This window comes from Lagenorhynchus albirostris, chromosome 2 (assembly GCF_949774975.1).
Source record: "Lagenorhynchus albirostris chromosome 2, mLagAlb1.1, whole genome shotgun sequence".
Lineage (NCBI taxonomy): Eukaryota > Metazoa > Chordata > Mammalia > Artiodactyla > Delphinidae > Lagenorhynchus > Lagenorhynchus albirostris.
In genome coordinates this window covers 153690858-153712036 of record NC_083096.1, presented here as the reverse complement: position 1 = coordinate 153712036, position 21179 = coordinate 153690858, and the positions used below count along the sequence as shown (strand labels likewise).

General features: G+C 40.2%; 1 protein-coding gene across 3 annotated transcripts in view; it reads left to right on the top strand.

The window, feature by feature from the left end:
• SMAP2 (small ArfGAP2) overlaps window positions 1–21179 on the top strand; it is a 47822-nt gene that overhangs the window by 2539 nt on the left and 24104 nt on the right. The window contains exon 1 of one of the 3 annotated variants that reach the window (XM_060140434.1): window positions 4650–4670. The exons of 1 other annotated variant lie outside the window; for it this stretch is intronic. The gene's annotated coding sequence lies outside the window, so the exon portion shown is untranslated. Of the gene's footprint in view, window positions 1–4649; window positions 4671–18600; window positions 18693–21179 lie in introns of those variants that run through there. One more of the 3 variants, XM_060140433.1, reaches the window with a different exon arrangement.

Sequence of the window (21179 nt, the reverse complement as noted above, 5' to 3'; positions counted from 1 at the left end):
CTTCCTCCAAATTTTCCGTTGCTCTTTATCAACAGAATTACTGGGGATCAGGTAATAAAACATTAGTCAATTCATTCTTAATGAGAGCTAGTAACTGCTGGTTTGTAAACTTTATTAACTGCTCTTGATAGTAGAATTCTGGTTTCTGAAACAATTTCTTTTCACAAACTAGCTTTACATTTTGGCTTGGTGGCTTCAGTGACTCGGCCATTGTATTAAAAAGGAGATGACAATGTGTCAGTCAGTCATCTTTCAGTTAAGACATTTGTTGTGGCCTCAGTTTATCCAGTTTGTGAATTAGCTAGCCCCTTCCACTCTTTCAACTCCTTTTACTCATTTTCCATCTCCTTTTTCCTGATTTTAGTTGTTGTAATCATCATGTGGACAAATGTCAGACCATGGAAGGAAGAGACACTTGCATCTGTAGATTAAGTTAGCTGTTAAGCTCTGGTAAAAATAAATAATAATAATACACTTAGTGGGAGGAGGAATTTTAAAGCTGTAAGCTAAAATAAGGTTTGTACTTGAGTATTTATCTGTAGGTCTCATGTCCTTTCTTCCTTAGAAAACTGAGAGCTTAATTGTATAGGACCTGGTGAGTGACTGCTTGCTAATCCATTAATATAAAATCAGATGATGTAGCCCTGAACTGCAGACCTTTGAGCAGGTATTTTTGTAATGTTCCAAAATAACTCTGGCAATAAATCTTTTTTTAAAAAATCTTAAACTGATTTAAGAATGATATTATCTTTAGATATGTAATTTGAACATCAGAATAGAGAATAAACATGTGTTCTCTTTGTATACTACAAGTTTTGTTGGTCCTGGGGTTTTTTAACTCTCTTGAGCATAAGACTCACCAGTTTCCGGTACCTCTAATGCATTGAAATAATTTCTGTGTGGGAACGGAGGCTGCTTTGGTATTGCCTTTTAAAAAATGCTGTGACTTGCTTTAGGCTGAAAGATGTGGTTTCATCACCCAAAACCCTTAAGTTATTGTGACCTTTAGGGTAAAATTTTGGACTGACTTAAGTTGTGGAAGAACAGAGGACAAACATACTGGAAATTTCAGATATGTTAATGGTTAATTCCATCTAGTTGAGGCCAGGTCCCGTTTTTGGATAGACCCTTGGTGGGGTTATACTGGTCTAAGGTTTAGTCTTTAGCTCTGCAGTAACGTATTTTATCAGTGTGCCTGGAATAACCCCTAATCAACCTTGTCAAAGACTGGTTTAGGACTTCCCTGGTGGCACAGTGGTTAAGAATCTGCCTTCCAATGCAGGGGACACGGGTTTGAGCCCTGGTCCAGGAAGATCCCACATGCCGCGGAACAACAAAAGACTTGTTTAAACTGGACACTATCTTATTTACGATGAAAGGATCTACCTTTCTGATGACCTGAATACTTATATACACTGTTGGGACACTCCTTTCTCAGTATCAAGGTTAGTGAAAAATTGAGAGCTGTTTAATGAGCAAAGAATTAGAATGGAAGAAGTTTGATGGTCTTGAGGAATACTTACTTCTAACTGTGAAATACCACACGGAATTCTGGAGTCTGACAAAAACTTTGTAATACCTTTTTACTTCTCTGTTCTTCTGCTACATCCCATTTCTGAAATGTTTCACTTTGAATCACCTAACCATTGCCTTTGTTCCAACTCCCATTATGTATTCTTAAATTTCAATTCACTCTTTGCAAAACCACTTTCATGTGGTTCAAAATTCAAAAAGTTCAAAAGGGAATATGTACAGTGAAAAGTTGTGCTCCTGTCCCTGATCCCTTAGCCATCATTTTCCAGTGCTTCTGCAAGTTACCACTGTTAGTAATTTCTTATGTGACTTTTAAGAGATAGTATATGCATGGACAAAAAAACTACATTTAAATATATTTCTTTTCAGTGTTTTTATGCAAATAGTAGCATGTTACCCACAGTTCATGGCACCTGGCATTTTTCAGTCCACAGTATAACGTGGAGGGCATGGATATTCCCTCTCCATGCACATTAAAGAGCATCCCCATTCTTTCAGGGTATTAAGTTGAAAGATATGCGTAAGTGATTTGGAAACGGCTACTCTCATTGAAGTCATCTTAGAGAGTGTCCTAGGCCCATCCATAGCACAGGTAGGCTCACCTTTCAGGTGGCAAAGAATCAGAGCTGTAGACTTTTGATGTTGGAACATACAGTTAAACTCCATTACTCTGATTATTTTAGCTTTGTGACCTTCAGCACACTACCTTTCTCCGTTTAATTTTCCTCATTTGAAAAATAAAAATGCGTCGTAAACTAAAGTGTTACACAAATGTAGGCATTATTTATTATTACCATTGCTGAACTTGTTTATTTTATCTTGATTTTATTCATTTCACTTTCAGACTTTATTCCCTTAAATACTCTAGTTACTGGAAGCCACAGTTAGAATGACTCACTGAATAACTCACCAAATAAAAAACCACCTAGTTTTTAAGGCAAAACCATTTCCTATAGGACTTTATGGTACCCTCGAGGATGGTCTCTGGATGAAATTTCCTGACTCTTCAAAGTTGTATGAAAGGTTAGACCAGGGAATCTTTCTGTAGACATTTTTTTTTAATATTAGTCCCAAATTTTAACTCTGGTAAATTAATCTCTAGCTTTGCTTTACTTTTGTTTTCTGTCAATAGCTAAATCATTGCTTGTTAAATATCATTCCTTAGAAATGAACATTCCTATCAATTTTTAATTATTTTAGCTGTATCTGTGGCACCTCTTAAGAGATTTTTTTAAATTGCATCAGATCTGGACAACAGAAGGAATTTTCCTTCCATCTCTAGTTGTTAAATACCGTTCTCCAGCCAAAATCAAATAACTTTCTGGCTTTTTACAGCTAATGTACCTTAACTCTGACGGTTGTAGTCAGGTTGACACAGTTTTACTGAAAGTAATTTATAAAAGTCCCCATTAGGTTGTCTTTTTTTTTTTTTCCATTTGAAACATGAATTATTTTATTTACATTACTCTTTAGTTCAACAAATTTTAACAATATTTAAAAATTATCTAAATTCATAAAAGTAGTTCATAAATTTCAACATTTAATTATTATGTACATACTAGGTTGTCTTTTAATATTAACTTGTTAAACCTGTTCCCTGGGAGATACTTTCCTATTCGTTCTCCTTGCCATTATCCAGTGGCAGTGGGATAGATAGAGAGTACAAAATGCCTTATCTTTTAAGAACTCTTTGCAAGCCTGAGAGTACAATCCCACACTATATATATTCATTCAGAAAATAGTTCTTAAGCACCTGCTTTGTGTCAGACACTGTACCAAGACATGTAGATTAAAAGATAGTGCCTTTGGTTTCAAGGATTTTATAGTCTAATGGGCAAGCAGATGTGTAAGCAGATACATGATGCAATGTAGTAATTATCATTGTAGGATTGTGTACAGGGAGAAATGAAAGCATTGAAGAAAGCAAGAAAGTCTGCCTAGGAAGTCATGGCTCAGAGAGTCAAGTAGGCTATGTCTTGAATGATAAGCATGACTTTGTCAGGTGAATTTGGGGCATTCCAGGCAGAGGAAGCAGAATGTGCAGTAGGCAAGATGTGCTGTACCGTGTGTGTGTGTGTGTATGTGTATGTGTGTGTGTGTGTGATTCTTTAGTATATTCTCACTACATGTTGGGGATTGGCAAGGGATAAGGTAGGCAGAGACCCATAAGGTTAAAATCCTAGCTCTGTAGTTGACTTGCTGTATGGCATTGAGATTATGAATATGCTTTAGACTCCCTGTTGTGTAAGAAGCCCCTAGTATTGGAAGCCCACCTGCTACTCAAATGGAATTATAAATATTGCAAACATGCAATGTTCTCTAACTGCTGAGTAGTAAGGAATGTCTGAGTATTGTGCCCACTAGATCTCCATGGAAGTGTACCCTCATGAGTACATTAAACTATCTTAGAGAAGTCTAGTGAAATGTCAGCAGTAGATGTCATGCCATTTCTGGAGTTGATGACGTTGAATTTTGAGGCTGAGCGTGCTCTCATACTCAAGCAGTCTAAGAGTGTTGAATATTTGAGTGTGCCCTTGGTTGTTCAGTGCTTAGGATGTGTAAACAGGCAGTTGCAGCCACATCTCTCAGTATACCTTTCAACAAATCTATTGCTTTTAAATAAATCAGAAAATTTCCTTCTTTCTGCATTTTTCATCTGATGTCATTATGGTATGTAGGTGGCAGCTTTCTTGGGCACAGTTGTCTATATTACTGTTCACCACATGAGTCATTGTCAGTTTCTGTTCTGCCTGAAAATTCCATCTTGGAAATAATGTCATGCAGCTGGAGACCACAACACGTTACTCATTATGAACATTGCAGCTGGCTTTGTATGTTATGTTGAAAGCTACCTGTGCCATAAGGAAGAGATAAAGTGACTTATTAAGTGGACTCAGACTCAATTCCTCCAAATGATATCCCCTGTGAAAAAGATGCCCAACAAGAATCTGCATAAAACACAAATGTGTTTTACATTCTAAGCATACAGTGCCTAACTTTTGTCATTGTGTCTGCTTAAATCCTTATCACAGTTATACTTCTGTTTGAGCAAGTGGCCAGTTTAAGTAGATACTAACTTTGAAGAAGTTCTGTGTTGGCCCCTGGAGTGTGACAGTTCAGCATACCACATTGAAAAGGTAGGAACCAAGTCTATGTAGAGTAGAACCCCTTAAAGTTAATTCACTTTTACCAAATTCCTCTATTGTTAAAGAAATATTCCTCTGCTAGTTAACTTCTTAAAATTGTAACTTGCTACAGTTAACACATCCACTAGAATGTAAGCTCCATGAGGGCAGGGGTTTTGTGCCTGTTTTGTTCACTATAGTATTCCTGGCACCTAGAACAATGGTTGGCATAGGTCAGGCTCTCAGTAAGTATTTGTTTGAACAGTATAAATCCTTTGTTTCTTATTAGAAGAAATCCTTTATATGTTATCTGAATGTTTGTGTAATTCTTAGGAAAGCTAAGTTTTAAAATATATTTTAAAGGTAGGGACCCTTCAGAGAAACAGAAAGCACTGTAGGTAGTACAAGCAGAGGGAATTTAATATGGAATAGTTTCCGTAGGTGATACAAGAGCCAAGAAGGTCAATGGGGTGGTGAGACAACCCAGAGGTTGGCAACACCCGGGAGCTCCTAGGCCCCTAAGGAAATTAGAAGGTGCTGGTGTCACCAAAGGCTAGAAGCCTGAGCCATCTGCTGTGAGCTAGAAGCCTGGAAAGAAGAGCTGTCTGGTGGCAGCTGGAACTCGGACCAAGTAAGATAGAGAGCATTACCCTGGCTTCCCTCCTTCTCCTGCCTTTCCTCATCAGTGCCTCCCATTGGTGGAACTTACTCATAAATCAGTTGGCAAGGGAGCCTGGGGGATGTAGTTCCCTGTGATAGTGTAGAGCAAGGGGAGGATCCAAGCTGAGACAGGCAAAGGCACAAAGGCACTTAAATCTCCAAGATGTAATTCTTTCTCCTTGTAAGTAAACAGTTATTTTGGACAAGCAATAAGAAGGGTTTTCAGGCAGATAACCTCTTGTGCTTCAAAAGGATCTAGGATCTTAACTGTTGCCAGAACAGTAATTAGTCCTGGGAAGTAATGTAACTTTGTATAGTCACGTAACAAGTAATGTAAGTTTTATATAGGCATTGCCTATATAATTAGGATGTGCGGATTCTGTGGGATCTGTATTTGACTTTTGGTCTCCACCAGGACAATTTATCGTTTGGTTACTCAGAAAATAAGTTCCCACCCTGTTAATTCTGGGAAGCCTTAAGCATGATGTGTATGCACTGAGCTTGTCCCATCTACAACTAAAAGCTTTGAGTAACAAAGTAACACTTAAGATGTACAAAGAGAGTTTTGAGGATTGCAGCCTTAAAATGTGGTACAGATTAGACTTTCTTTGATAGTTAAGGAAGTTTTCCTTGTGCCACGTATTTTTTTAAAATAGTTTGATCGGTTTGCCTGTGCCACCCGCCCCCTGATTCAGTCCAGTTACCACTGGGTGAGAGAGGTAAGATCACTGGACATACTATCTTCTATACTGAACCTGAAAAATAAAAAATATTTTGTCTTATTTGGAAGGTTGCTGCTGCTCCATTTAAAGACAAAGCTTCTCAAGTTATGGCTACTAGTTTTCTCCTTGATTATAAAGTGTTTAATGAGTTATGTGATACAAGTTTAGCACTTTCTAGAAGTGCTTTTTTTGTCAATCAGGTCACCTGCCTTTGGGCGCCTGCCACGTTAATGGAATTGGTGGAACTAGGCCAACAAGGGTTTTCAGTGGAGTGTGAGTATGTTTGCTTTTAGGCTGTTATTTTCCACAGAAGCTATGGATAAGGAACCTTCATTGAGTAAAGTTACCAACGGTAAAAAAAAAAAAAAAAAAAATTGCATAGGTTTCATTGTTTTTCTGTTTTCTCCAAAAATTAATTTCCTCTTAGCAGGTACTACTATAATTCACAGATGTGATTGAAATGTAATTTGGTATTGTAAAAAGCGTATCAGCCTGCTTCCCAGAGTACCAGTTGTTCCCATGCAGTCCATTTTACCTTAAGAGGTACATCTATGCGTTTTTGAAGCCTCATGTTTAATAACTACAATATTTCACTACTGTATTTGACTCTTCCATTTTCCAAACTTTCTCCTTCCCTACCCCACTCTTCTGGATCCTATATTTCCCCACAGGCTTTGTGGATGCTGGTCCATTGATGGCTGAACTGCAGGTCCCTTCCCAGTGAAAAACCCCAGAGATGAGCCAAATCCGCTTCATCTGTGGCCATCCATCAGTGTAAGGTTGCCCTGGAGGTTGTCTTCAGTTTGTCCACCGCTCGCCTTGACCCCCATGCTCCCTCCTGTGTGGCTGAAACGCCCTGGAATCCCACCTTTGTAACATATTGCTGGGATTTTATTATTGCTGCTCGTTTTCATTTTCAAGTAATGTTAAGTAGTTTTCTGACCATTTTTGTTGACCGTAGCCCTCTTTTCCCCATTTGTATATTTCCTATGGATATTCTGGTTTGATGTTTACATACCTGTAGGATATGGTTTATTTAGAAAGTACTGGACTTCATAAGCCCACTTGGAAAATGCTCTGTTGATCCTTATTTAATTTCAAGTCAAAACTTTCAAAAAGAAATGTCTTAATCGGAAACAATGAGAACTGGATCCCTCAGGCTTCATGTCATTTCTCCACACCCAAAAAACAAATGTGTAACTTTCTCATTTTATCATGTGTTGAAAATAGTAGAGCAAATACAGGAGGAAGAGAGACCTACTGTCAGCTGTAGCTGATAAGCCTGTCCCAGCACAGAGATGTGAGAAAATAGAGCACCTTTTCTTTTCCTGTATTGCAAATAGCCATACTGTCTTTCACAGCAGTTGCTAGTGTTGGGAAGACCATAAATCCCCATGCCTCTGTCTCAGAGCTTATACCTTTAGATGTGAGTTTACATGTTAATCCTACAATGTTACTTCCTGAAGTGCACACGAAGTAAATTTTAACTTCTTCCTCTTTTCTTGTCTTAGTGGAAGTCCCCTCTGTGTGTGTGTGTATTTAGAAATGAGATCTCTAGTGTTTCAAGCCTTGAGTTAAAAACTTTGTCTTAATATTGTTTAGACGGTTTTTGTTCTAATGCCTTTGAAAAATAATTTCATACAGAATTTTCCATGTGAACTGGTAATATCATATGCTGGTGAGGGAAGAGGCATTGGTGTCTTTTCTTGTTGATACTTTACCACTTGGGTTATAACTGACCCAAGCCCTCTGATGAGAAATAGGAAGGAAATTCCCTGTTCTTATCATGATGCTTGTGTTCAAAATAGCTGGCAACAACGGACCTAATGGAAACCAATTTGTGTGACGGCTGATTTGAAAAAGAAAGAAAGAAAAGATTCAGGCTCTTCTGCTGTGCTGAAAGCATTTTTATTGAAATAATAGCTGTAAGGACTGGGGACTTTGTCTCTCTGAAGGTAGATGTGAGGGGTTGGGTTGGAGAAACTGTTTCAGACCGAGGAGAATTTTGAGCAAAGGTCTTTCATAGAGTGTGAGTGCTATTATTAACGTTACTAGCTTTTATGTGAGAGAAAGGAAGCATCATTAAATACAACATTGGAATCAGGAAGATTCCAAATCACCTCCTCTGAGCATTCTGACTTGGTTTTGAGCCTAGTCTGTGAATAGGCACCAGGCACAAGTGACTCAAATCAAGGGCAGAGTAGAAATAAGGCTCAGTTTCATTAGACTTCTTATGCATATAAGGGGAAAAAAGGGACTTCCTTGGCGGTTCAGTGGTTAAGACTCCTCGCTTCCACTGCAGGGGGCGGGGGTTTGATCCCCAGTCGTGGAACTAAGATCCCACATGCTGGATGACCAAAAAGAAAAAAGAAAAAAAAAAAATTTGTTACCATAGGAACAGACTCCCAGACCAGTTGTGCTTATTAGCTAAACATCATTAAATGCTTTTCTTTAAAGAACAAAAACTTTATTTTTTCTCATTATGAAAGTTATTCATATTTGTGATGAAAATCATTGGAAAGTATGAAAAAGTATGATGCAGAAGGTATTTCATATAATCCTTATCACCCATTTTTTATTTCAGCTTATACTATTATAATTTTGTATCATTATTGTTTGGCTTAACATTTATCGTAAGCATTTTTCATGACATTAAAAACATTTAAATGCCTTTATTGTATTCCATTGTTTGAATATATCATTACTTAACTCTTGCCCAATTGTTGGACCCTTGGGTCTTAATTTTTCAGTGTTATAAGATAATGAGACATTGTGAATTTTTGTGTTGCTGTGAGACTAATGGGTTATTTATGTGTTCAGAGTTGAGTAGTTATGTGGGCCCTCTAATTTTAAGGAGTTGTCAGGGAGTCCTCTGGGTTGAGCCCATGTAGAGATGGCCTTGCCGTGGGGGCAGTTCATTTTGAACTGCCTCATGGCAGTGGACATTTGAGACAAGGAGCACAGAGAGCTGGGGAGAATCCAGGCTTGACCGTAAGGAACAGATTTATGGGACATGATCACAGCAAGATGGGCCAAGATATATTCTTATATCTCACGTGCAATTTCCACGTTATATACTTGGTATGTGGAAATACTGTTGGGCCGTTGGTCAGCATCTTATGTTGTTCATACAGGCCTCCTTCACTTAAACTCAGTCCACTGAGAAGGAGGATTAGAAGCCCCACATTGGTGGAAAGGGGAATAACAGCTACTGTGTTTTGTTTTTGTTTTACAAAGCTTTCCTTAGACTGTGAATTCCATGAGGAGAGGGACTGAGTCCCGTGTTTTCCTGTTAGCTAAAGCACAGCATCGGGTACATAGTGTCTGTGTCTCCATCGTGAACACTATTCTAGTTATGCGTGTTCAGATCATAATCTTGTTTAGTTTTTTGAAAGTCACCCTCATACTCTTAACTCAGAGATTTGAAGCTCTGTGACGTTGCAGGAAGCCGAGCAGGTGAATCTCAAGGTTGCTCTGTGGCAGTTGCTTCTGTGCACCATCTCTTTTGTGTGCTCTGGCATCTGTACCACCTTGAAAGCTGGAGCCAGTCACAGAGCTGGTATTCTGCCCTTTCCGTAGGAGGTCTCAGTGAGACACACCATTTTAGGGGAAATGGAGCAGGGAGTGTAAAACGGGAGGCTGAAATAGCAGTCCTTTAGCCTTTTTGTGGGCTGGGAGTAAATATTTAGACACTGTCCTCAGCTGCCATAGAGATTAATCATAACCTTGCAACACTTTTAGAAGCTCCCCTTGTTCCTGCTGGAACAGGTTTGTCTAATTTGAAGAACCTTGCTTTGGCTCTTTCGAAGCCGCGATTTTTTTCCCCAAGAGACCTGCTCTGAGTTCCTCTGCGTAATGTCCCCTTTGCAGGAACTTTCTATCCACACGGCTGGCAGCTTTGCGCCACCCACTTGCACCATACCTTCCGACCCGTACCTCATTATACCCAATTCTGAAACACCTGGCTTTTGAAACATAGTGAATATCTTCTTTTGAAAGGGCAAATCTCCACTTTTTGCTCTGCTCCCTTAAGCCAGGGCTGTTTTGATGACTAATATTCTGCGTGTCCCTGGACTAACCATCTGTATTTTGGTCCCAGAATTCATTTCTATTCTGCTGTTGCTGTAGCGATGAAAGTTCTCTAGCTTTTGGATACGGTTGTGATTCAGTTAAACCCTCACTGGTTTGCCATCTGTTTGCCATTGGTTGGGGCTCCTCTGATGTGTTGGGAAAGCTGCACACCGTCGTGGAAGGAAGAAGTTCACATGTCTGTGGTCTTGTACAAGAGTTCATTTGCTGACTCGGAAGGTTTTGTGTAAAGCCTCTCTCTGCCTGTGTGAAAAGCACGAGCTCCCCTTCAAACAAGTGAAAAATGAGTTCTGCCTGGCTTCTTGTTCTTCGCTCTCCTCCACTTCTGGGCTTCCTCTGAGCAAGAGGAACGTGGCTGGGAAGGGGTGTGGATGAGCCTTCACACACAAGCTCAGGCCTTGGGCTTTCCAGCAGCAGAGAATGTGTGTGTGAGAAGAGAAAAGAACCCCTGAAGAATAGGATATCAATTTAGGGACTATTATTGAGCATCTGCTATGTATAACACACATTTGGGGTGTAGAAAGATGATTCTCATTCCAGTCCAGCTGATGATTTCTTCTATGAACTTGGGTAAATGACTTGACCTCCCCGGGCCTTAGATTCTCCAGCTGTGCTTGGACTAGATAATCCTTAAGGTTCTTTCCAGTTTGGGAATTCTGTATCAAAATGTTTATCTCTTTGTTACAGAACAAGAGAAACGGCTTTTCGACAGGATTGGCATATTCTTATGTCTCACATGCTTCAAACTAAGTGGCTTCAGGATGGTTTCTCAGCACTATTGATGTTTCGGATACTTCTTTGTTGAGAGGTTGTCCTGTGTAGGAGGTAAAGCAGCATCCTTGGCCTCACCTACTAGATGCCAGTAGCACCCCAACTTTCTGCCAGTTGTGACAACTAAAAATGTCTCCAGACATTGACATTGCCACTTGTGGGGAAAATTGCTTCAGTTGAGAAGCACAGCTCTAAAGAAAGAAGAGTGGTACTGTTTGAATGTGGCTATTTTTAATATCTATTTTCATATTGGTCCTCTGCTGCTTATTACCTGTCCTGGGGTTGGAGGATGAAGAGCAATCTCATTGGTCAAGAGCTCTATCACCTTTCTTTGGTAGCTTCTTCTAAAGATGTGCCTCCCCTCAGTGGGCAGGCTTACTTTGCATCTTCAGTATTTTTTTCAGAATATGAGAAGCTATTGGTTGTTGCAAAGAGGAAGCTAAGGCTTTAACGGGAAGTAACTTAAAAAACATAAAGAACTAAATGTCCCCAGGGAGTGAAGACAATAACTTCTAGAGAATCGAGTTAAACATCTGTTTCCTGAAGTGAGGTCATGAATGATAGGAAATTAGTTTAATTATAATGTCAAGTTTTGAAATATCAGGTCCACCTGGCCAACTTTGAAGTAATTGCCCAGCTGTTAGCTCAGCGATCCATCTCTACACACCTCCAACCCCCAGCCTGATGAAAGCCATTGAGGTAGTGATTGAAATGTTCTAGCTCTCTTATAAGATCTGGGTTTTATCCTTATTGCTTTTGCTACAAAATGTTGGTTTTATTTTATATTAAAAATTTTTTTAATTTTTTTGAAGTATACTTAGTTTACAACATTGTGTTAGTTTCAGGTGTACAGCAAACTGATTCAGTTATATATATATATATATATATATATTCTTTTTCAGATTCTTTTCCATTATAGGTTATTAAAAGATATTGAATATAGTTCCCTGTGCTATACAGTAGGTCCTTGTTGTTTATCTATCTTATATATAGTAGTGTGTATATGTTAATCCCAGAGTCCTAATTTATCTCTCCCCCACCCCCAAAATGTTCTTTTTAGGTTGAATTACTTTACATTGTCCCCAGTGTCATCTTTTTCTTTTTTTTCTTTTTTTGTCATCCTTTTCTCATCTCTTTTCAATCCACATTCTGGACTGGGTTGGGTGCAGAATGATGCTCTTTGCTGATTGGGGTAGAGTGTGTTCTATGAGCATCCTTGCTGGGATGCTCTGGGATCCCAGAGCCATGACTGAGACACTTGAGCCTGTGTCAGTCTCTATCCCTCAGTCCTGGCAGGCTCCGTGTTCTATTCCAGCTGAGCCTTTGCCGGAGTAATTGGCCACATGGAGCCTTCAAGCCAAACAATTGTTTGTACTGAGATAGTCTCACTGTTTGGCTCCTAATGAAATAATCTCCTTCCTGCCCCCAGTGAAAGCAGCTATTTTTTATTTCCTCCCTCCCCTTTTCAGAGAAGCCATGCCTCAGCTACCACTCTTCTCGCTTATTCATGAATGCTTTAAGCAGGGTCTTTGTGCAGAGGAAATTAGCTAGAGCCAAAATATCCGAGCTAACCAGGATACAAGGAACATTAAGGACACCCTTCCTCCTAATTTTCTATGTAGGATATTTAAATCACCTTTGTGTGGTTTTCTGAGTAATAAGGGATTCAAACCTCAAGTCCACATAAGAAAAATACTCATTCTAGGTTTTTAAAAAGTATGCTAACTTAGGCAGTTGTTACCTAAAGGAGCTCACAAAATAAAAACAAATATAAAACCCAGCGACAGAACAAGCATAGCTGAGTGCCACCGGAGAATGACACAGTGCTGTGAGAGTCAGAAGAGGAAGGAAAAAAGGCTTGATGGAGACAGCAAGATTTTCACAAAATGAGGTTTTGCAAATGGAAGTAATAGCCCACGTAGAGCTATTTGTGAGCAATATTAAGTTGATCCAGAAAGTATAAGTAGTCCAGTTTTCCTTATTTGTCAAACCTGTGAACCTCCAAAACATGAATTCAGGAAAGAGAATCCACAGGTAGAGATAGAAAGTTGCCCAGGTGGCCCCCGTGTGTCCTGCTTCTCTTTCCCTCTTTGGGTGCTGCTTCTGGATTATCGATTGCTTTCATCGTATTGCTGCCTCTGCTCTAAAGCTCTGGCTCATATATAGACACAAATCACTTCCTTTGATTCTTTTCCCTTAGCCCTGTTAACACCATTCAGAACTTTGAGTACAAAGAGGGAACAAAAAAGGGAACTTATCACAAAATATATGAAACTAAAAAACAGCCACCCTTTTCTTTGAAGGTTTAACTTCTGATCCTACCTCGCTCGGCTTGTTCCCAGTCCCTGTTCTGTTTCAGAATCCTGAGGTCACGTGCCTTAGCTTCACAGGACCAGTGTAGATTCTTAGTTACCTTGCTTGATTTTTTTTTTTTTTTCCAGCACCAGGTCCTCCTGCATGTGAAAGGTACTGTCTAAGGACCCACCACCAGCAATTTTCTCTCTAGAGAACTTGACCCAGAGGATAAAGCCAAACTAGCCTTCTTGTGCTGCTGCGCACTTAGGGCTCTTTTACTCATCTCTCAGTGGATAGGCATCGAGGCCTCTTCCTAAGGTTACTGGCATAATCAGAGACCTCATCCTCCAGGCTGAACTCAAGATTCTCCAGAAAGAGAGGGGCTTCCCACTTGGAGGCCCAGCACTGTGTACCACAACTTTCATACTGATCTCTCATGGGAGCATTTATTTAACAAGAGCTATGAACATACTGGTTTTTTTAGAAGGGAAAACTTTTATTTTGACTTCATAAAAATTTAAAACATTTAAACAGCAAAGCATTTGCTAAACAAAATAACGGAGGTTAAAGAGAAATTTAAAAACAAGAAACAAAAAATTGCAAAATGTCAATTCCCCTAATCTATGCATTTAGGGCTAAACCAATAAAAATAGTACTGAGATTAGCTGGGGATGTTGTTATTTAGTTTTTGTTTATTTTTACATTGTTTTAAAAACCAATCAGAATTTATAGGGATAAATATTGTTACTTGTATAGATTTTTAATAACAGCTTGTTGCATTTCCTGTATTGTTTCAAATGCCTCCACCTGGTCACATCAAACTTCAATCTATGCTTTAAGTAATAGAGGATCTTTTATTGCAGCCAAAGTATAGCAGGTATGCTGTCTAATTCTAGAGAGTCCAATGAAGTGGAAATAATATATTCTTAAGCATTATATTAAACCCTATCTTAGGAATTATAGTAAAAGCAAATGTAGCATCAATTGAATAACAGCCATTAACTAAAGAGAGAAATCAAGAGGACGTTTAAAGACAGAAAACATTAGGCAGATGTCCTACTATGCTTGTGGATATTTAGGAGGTGGCTGCTCTGGAATTAAACCTGGACATGACCCTGGGTCCCTCAGCCCTCACGGTTTGACCTCCTTCTTCCCTGGGAACCTGATGAAGGAGAGGGATTCCCTGACCCTCTCGGGCCTCTGCTTGCTGAATAGCAGGGCAGAGGAGCCCCTGGGGGAAAGCTGGAATTTAAACCCTGCTCTGGCCAATTTTGTCTCCTGTGACCATTTCTTTTCGTAGCTTGTTGAGCTTTCTCTCAGTCAACAGAGATGCCAGCCAACTTTGTTGAGGGTTTTTTCTCATGGGACATGATCCGTCTTTGATAGAAGGAAATGTTTCTTTCCAATTCTCTCTCTAGGTCTTTGGCCAGCTTTCTGTAGGAGTTGCACTTGGGGAGTACACTGCTGATATTTTCGTACACTTTGGGAAGTTTCTTCTTCTAAGCAGTAAATTCCCTCCTTGATAAACTTTGTGCAAAGTTTCATTATATGTTGTTGATGTAGTTCAGTCACTATTTGAAGTTTAAGCTGAAGCTTTTGAATTTCACTTTCAAGCTGTGAATATTCAAATTGCAAAGAGGGTTGCTCAGTTTGGAAATTTCTCATTTGACTTGTAAGCTCCTTTTCATTTGATTGTCTTCAATAATTTTTTTTAAATTAATTAATTTATTTGTGGCTGCGTTGGGTCTTCATTGCTGCGCCTGGGCTTTCTCTAGTTGCAGTGAGCTGTGGAGCTGCTCTTCGTTGTGGTGTGCGGGCTTCTCATTGCGGTGGCTTCTCTTGTTGCGGAGCACGGACTCTAGGTGCTCGTCTGCAGTAGTTGTGGCATGCGGGCTTCAGTAGTTGTGGCTCACGGGCTCTAGAGCGCAGGCTCAGTAGTTGTGGCACACGGGCTTAGTTGCTCTGCGTCACGTGGGATCTTCCTGGACCAGGGTGCGAACCCATGTTCCCTGCGTTGGCAGGCGGATTTTTAACCACTGTGCCACCAGGGAACCCATCTTCACATAATTTTTAAAATGTTCCTTGCTTTTCTCCTTCGAGCCTTTTTAAGGAAACATTTAAGTAACAGCATGGATGAGTTTCTTTGAATCGACTTCTGACTCATAGTCTAGGTGGTCTCCATTTTCTGATCCATTCTTTTTGTCTAATCCCAAATCGCTGTCATCCACATAGTCTCTAAAGAGAGCAGGTAAATTTGTCCTCTCCAGCACAGTTTTTGTCATAGATCTTTTTAGCTGGCTCTTTTTATGATTTACAACCTATTTCACCCGTGTAGTTGAGTTTTCAAGCTTTTTTTTTCTTCACTTCCCACACTCTTTGCCCCCATCCTGCAGCTTCTCGGGAAAGCAATCCTAGGCTTTCCTGAAAATGAGTGTTTTCAACCATACCATCCATTCTTTCCCTCTGAAGTTGTTCTGCATTCTTCTGAGGCGCTTTTAGGGTGTTTTGGCACCAGTCACTAAGGGTTGGAGAGAGTTTGACATATCTTTGAGTAACCATGTATGTCCTTGAAGGCAAGCCACCATCCCTCCATGAAATGAAAGTTTAGGGGCTCACTTCTAGTTATTTTTCAAGAAAATCTACTGTGTTCTCAAGTAAAGAGGTGGACATGTTTAGATTATTACGTTTTGCCATACTCAAGGTTTGTAATGTCAGAGGACTGGCCTCTGCTGCAGGCATCAGCTTGTGTAAGCAGTCTAATCTTCTCACTGACTTTATGAGATTCTTCAACCCGGGCAGAAGATGTTTCGGCTAGCTCTTTTCCCCTCTTTAAAATATATAAGCTCTCTACTATGAAAACAATCATAGCATCACATACCAGAACCTCCCAGGGAAACCCCAAGAGACTTGGGTCTCAGGCTTTTAGAGAGCACCGCCAGCAGTACTGCACAGCTGCTGCTCCAGGACTGGCTGGAAAGACACCTCTGTGGCAGTCAGAGGCCCTCTGTGTAGAATCAGGGACTCACCTTGTCCGGGAGTCCCTCAGTCTGCCTCTTGTTCCCAAATCAGAGAAAGGCCTCTGGGTGTCTGTGGGTGAGAGTCACCCTCTCAGATTTCTCTGTGTGGCTGGAACCTAGCAGCTGGCAGCTACACACATCGTTTTAGAGGAAGTGATGTCTTTGTTGGTGTATAGAAGTAAGAAGAGGAATAACAAGAATTGATTCTAGAAAGGCCCAGATCATGGAAGAATTTAAGCCACACTTAGTTTGGAGTTCAGTTGACAGTGGGGGTCTAAATTACATGTCTTCAAATGGGGCAGTGACATCATCAGCACATACCTTGGCAGAATGTCCTTTTCAGAGGCAAAAAAAAAAAAAGCTCGAACTAGGACCTGGTCCTTTCCCTTCTGACGTATTCTGGGAAATAGAGTTGAGTAATAAAGATACTGGTTGTTTGATTTGGTAGTCTTTATTACCAGAAACATCACCTAAGTATACATTAGTTACCGTCCACTGCTGGGATAGCCAGAAAGGAAGAGTTAGAGCCTAACCTGCAATAAATCTTTACCTTCCAATAATAAATAAGGCAAATAAGATTGATGTGGAGCTAAATTTACTAAAAGTTAATTGCCCTTCCTTCAGTCTTTTCAGAGTAGTTTAATTAATTTTAGAGATACAGTTATTATCTTTTAGCCCATAGCTTTGTGGCTAGCAGGGGTCAGGTAAATACCATGAGATATGTACAAGCATGTTACTGGACTAATTCAGAGCAAGTACCGGTTTTCCTAGGATTTAAAGGAAATGAATAGCCAGTGTATAGAGAAACTGAGAAAGCTGCTGCCCCCAGCAGTAGACATGTGCCTTGTTCTAGCGCTGGCCCTTTGGCTGTTTTATTGTTTTAGTTTTATTACTTTCTGTAGGCTTTTTAAAAATTGTATTTAATTTTCTCCACCACCACCCCCGCTCCAGAGCAGAGCAAGGTCAAGGCCAATCCATTGTCTGTAAGCACTGCTAACGGTGAGAGAAAGATTAACAATGTCTCCTCCTTTTTTCCCACTAGCCCCCATTCCACTTCCCTGTTGATTTCCTAGTGTTACAAGCTTTAATGTCTTTAGAGAAAGACCATTTTATTTTATTTTAAAAAGAATTTATTTATTTATTGGCTGAGTTGGGTCTTCGTTGCTGCGCACAGGCTTTCTCTAGTTGCGGCGAGCGGGGGCTACTCTTCATTGCGGTGCACGGGCTTCTCCTTGCAGTGGCTTCTGTTGTTGCGGAGCACACGCTCTAGGCGCACAGGCTTCAGTAGCTGTGGCACTGGGGCTCAGTAGTTGTGGCACACGGACTCTAGAGCGCAGGCTCAGTAGTTGTGGTGCACAGGCTTAGTTGCTCCATGGCATGTGGGATCTTCCCAGACCAGGGCTCGAATCCCTGTCCCCTGCACTGGCAGGCAGATTCTTAACCACTGCGCCACCAGGGAAGCCCCAAAGACCATTTTAAGTTATCGGCTGAAATGGGTTTAGATGTAGACTAACTAATTATTTCATCAGTGAGTGCTCAGCAGTGTTCTACTTCACTAACCACCTTTTTCTGGTTACCTGGTAGGAGGATAATGTTGCTTTGCTTTGTCTCCATGGATATCATAGCAGTTTGTTTGCTACATCTGTTCTGTCATTGACCTCCTGGATTAAGTTGGCTCAACTGGCTTGTATTTTAGTTGAGTGTAGAATAGCCGCTCTCTTCTTCTAGAATCTCCAAACCTCTATCTGTATCTTGCATTTTTTGTTATTTTATATAAATATGGGAGTAGTATAGAAGTAGCACCAGGAGGTAAAAATGGTAAGAAGGCAGATTAATGGGACTCAGTGTAAAGAAGGCATCTCTAGTATTCAATGCCATCCAACAGTAGAATGGCCTTCCTTTTGAAATGGTACATAACTGACTTAGTACCAGAGCTGTTTAGGGAGGAACCAGATAAAAGGATCTCAATGACTAATGAGAAGGTTAGACTCACCGACTTCTAATGTTCTTTCCACCTCTGATTTTCCAATTTTAAATTCCTTGGTGTAGTATTTACCTTTATTCTCTAATCAATCTCAGAAATCTTTCAATTTGTTTTGTCTCAAACATTTAAGAAGATAACTTTTAGGGCTTCCCTGGTGGCGCAGTGGTTGAGAGTCCGCCTGCCGATGCAGGGGACACGGGTTCGTGCCTTAGTCCGGGAAGATCCCACATGCCGCGGAGCGGCTGGGCCCGTGAGCCATGGCCGCTGAGCCTGCGCGTCCAGAGCCTGTGCTCCGCAATGGGAGAGGCCACGACAGTGAGAAGCCCGCGTACCGCAAAAAAAACAAAACGAAAAAAGATTAACTTCTGCCTTTTCAAATATATGAACGTGGACAGTGTCTCTTTTTGACAAAAGGGAACAACATTCTTACAAGATGTACCGGCTGGAAAGGGACTTACTTCTCTTGCAGAGCGTACTCAGAGCAGAGGTTGATTGAGTAAGCTTTTATTTTGGCCTCATGGTTCCTTAAAATGTTTGTACTTACGGAGGTTCAAAGTTACTGTTTATTGTTATTTTGGAATAGGGAACTAGGTGAATTCTCTTTTGTGTAGATGGAAATAGGCTGATAAACATACCTCTTAGTAGCCCTACTTAATTTCTCCAAGATGCCACTGGTGTTTATGTGTATTCTTCTTTGTAGTGAATCAAGGGTTGAAGGGATATAATGAGTGGAACTGAGGTACCTAGCGTTAGAATTGTTCTTAAAACAAATACTGCTGCTTCTTTGCTTTGATTCTCGAATTTCATGCTGGAGTTAATGACAGGCTAAGTTCAGGAGAAATTTGCTTCTATTTTCAAATCAGAATGTGTTGATGGAGGTTCTTCCTTATGTGTCTATCACGTTTAAACCAGCTTTCAGTGCCAATCATAGGCTCCATGAACTGAATTTGATTTCATGTTTTTAGACTCATCAGGATCTAACATCTTCAGGGAATTCCCTGGAGGTCCAATGGTTAGGGCTCCGTGCTTCCCCTGCAGGGGGCACAGGTTTGATCCCTGGTCAGGGAACTAAGGTCCTTTATGCCTCATGATGCGGCCAAAAAAAAAAAAAAAAAGACCTAACATCTTCATAGATTATTTCACATTGTACCTTCAGAACCACTGAATTTCAAGCAGGAAGGGACATGAAAATTTCCTACAAATCAGCCAGTAGAACAATGGTACTAGAAGGGACTTTACAGCTCATGGTTTACCCCACCCACTGTGCAGGGATCATTTCTCCACCATCCCTGAGAGTTGATCATCCAGCCTTTTCTTGAACACTTGCACTTACTGGGATTCCACTGTTTTTGGATATGCTGCATTTGTTTTCACGCAACCTTAATTATGAGTTAGGAAATTCTTCCCCGGAGTGTTCCCAAATCAACTTCTACTCACTGGTGCTAGTTATGCCTTTGGAGCCTCACCAAAGTAACCTAATCCCTTTTCTGGGTAATATCTTTGCCTTGAAAGTGTTTGAAAAGTTCTTCTCCCTTCATTTTACAAGACAGAAAAAAAATTGTATGCTTTTTATCTTGTTAATTGATGACTTCATTTAACAAATACTTATTTTGTATGTACTACTTGCAAGTATGGTGGTAAATGTTTGGGATAAATGATGAAGGGACAAGGTCCTTGCCTTCCAGAGCTGATAGTCTGTTTAGGGCAAGAAAGTTTCGTAAGCAACTAATTGTGATAAGATATTAAGTATTGGAAGAGCAAAGCAGGCAATGGACTCTTAGCCATAGCAAAGGTCAAGATTTATTCCCTTGATGGCCTCACAGAAAGAGGTGACATTGGACTAGATTTTGAAGTGTTCGAGCAGGGAATGAAGGAGAAAGCCATTTCAGGTAGGAAGAAGGTGTAGGCAAAGAGGCATGAGTCATGACATTTTTCAGAATGATGACTTGCTCATCCTGTGTAAAGCACGGGCTCTTAAAGGGCTTTATTATCATGCTAAGGAGTTTCAACTTATCTTTCAGCCAGTAAGGAGCCACGGATGGCTCTGTTGTTTTGTTTTTAAAATACCTGTACTGTTTTTTCTCATTACAGAAGTAATGCAAGTTCATTGCAAACAATTCAGAGAGTATGTTAAAAAATAGGAAAATAAATATTTCACAGTCCCACTACCCAGAAATAATAGCTTTTAATATTTTACATGTATTCTTCTAGACAATTTTTTCTGTGCATACATATACATTTATTCACATTCTTAAACAAAAATGGTTTGATTTGTTCTGTTTATACTGTTTAAAATTGTATTTTATAATTAATATAACATGGACATGTTTCTATATTAAATAAAGAGCTACAATTTTCTTTTCCCTGAGTAGTGATATCATAGTTCTTTTATGGAATCTGTTGATGTTTTTTGTTGGAACATTAATATATTACTGAACATTCTTAATATATTTCTTTGTGTACTTGACCTGTTGTTTCCCTGATGAATTCTTACAGCAGGGGTGGGTGGCCTTCAAAGGATTTACTTACTTTCAATTATTATTATTTTTATTTTTATTTTTCTGCGGTACGCGGGCCTCTCACTGTTGTGGCCTCTCACGCTGCGGAGCACAGGCTCCGGACACACAGTCTTAGCGGCCATGGCTCACGGGCCCAGCCGCTCCGCGGCATGTGGGATCTTCCCGGACCGGGGCACGAACCCGTGTCCCCTGCATCGGCAGGCGGACTCTCAACCACTGCGCCACCAGGGAAGCCCTCAATTAATTTTTAAACAAATTTTGCCTCCCTGCTGTGTGCGAGGAACTGTGCTGTGTCCTGGGAATGTAACAGTGAACATCACAGATCTGCCTGCTCTTGTGGCACTTATAGTTTAGTGGAAAAGACATGTTCAGCGATCACATAAATAAATATATGATAAAATATGGTACAACTTAGAAAGAAAAAGTAAAGGGTAAAATAAGTGAAAGTCTATAACCTTTGAAAA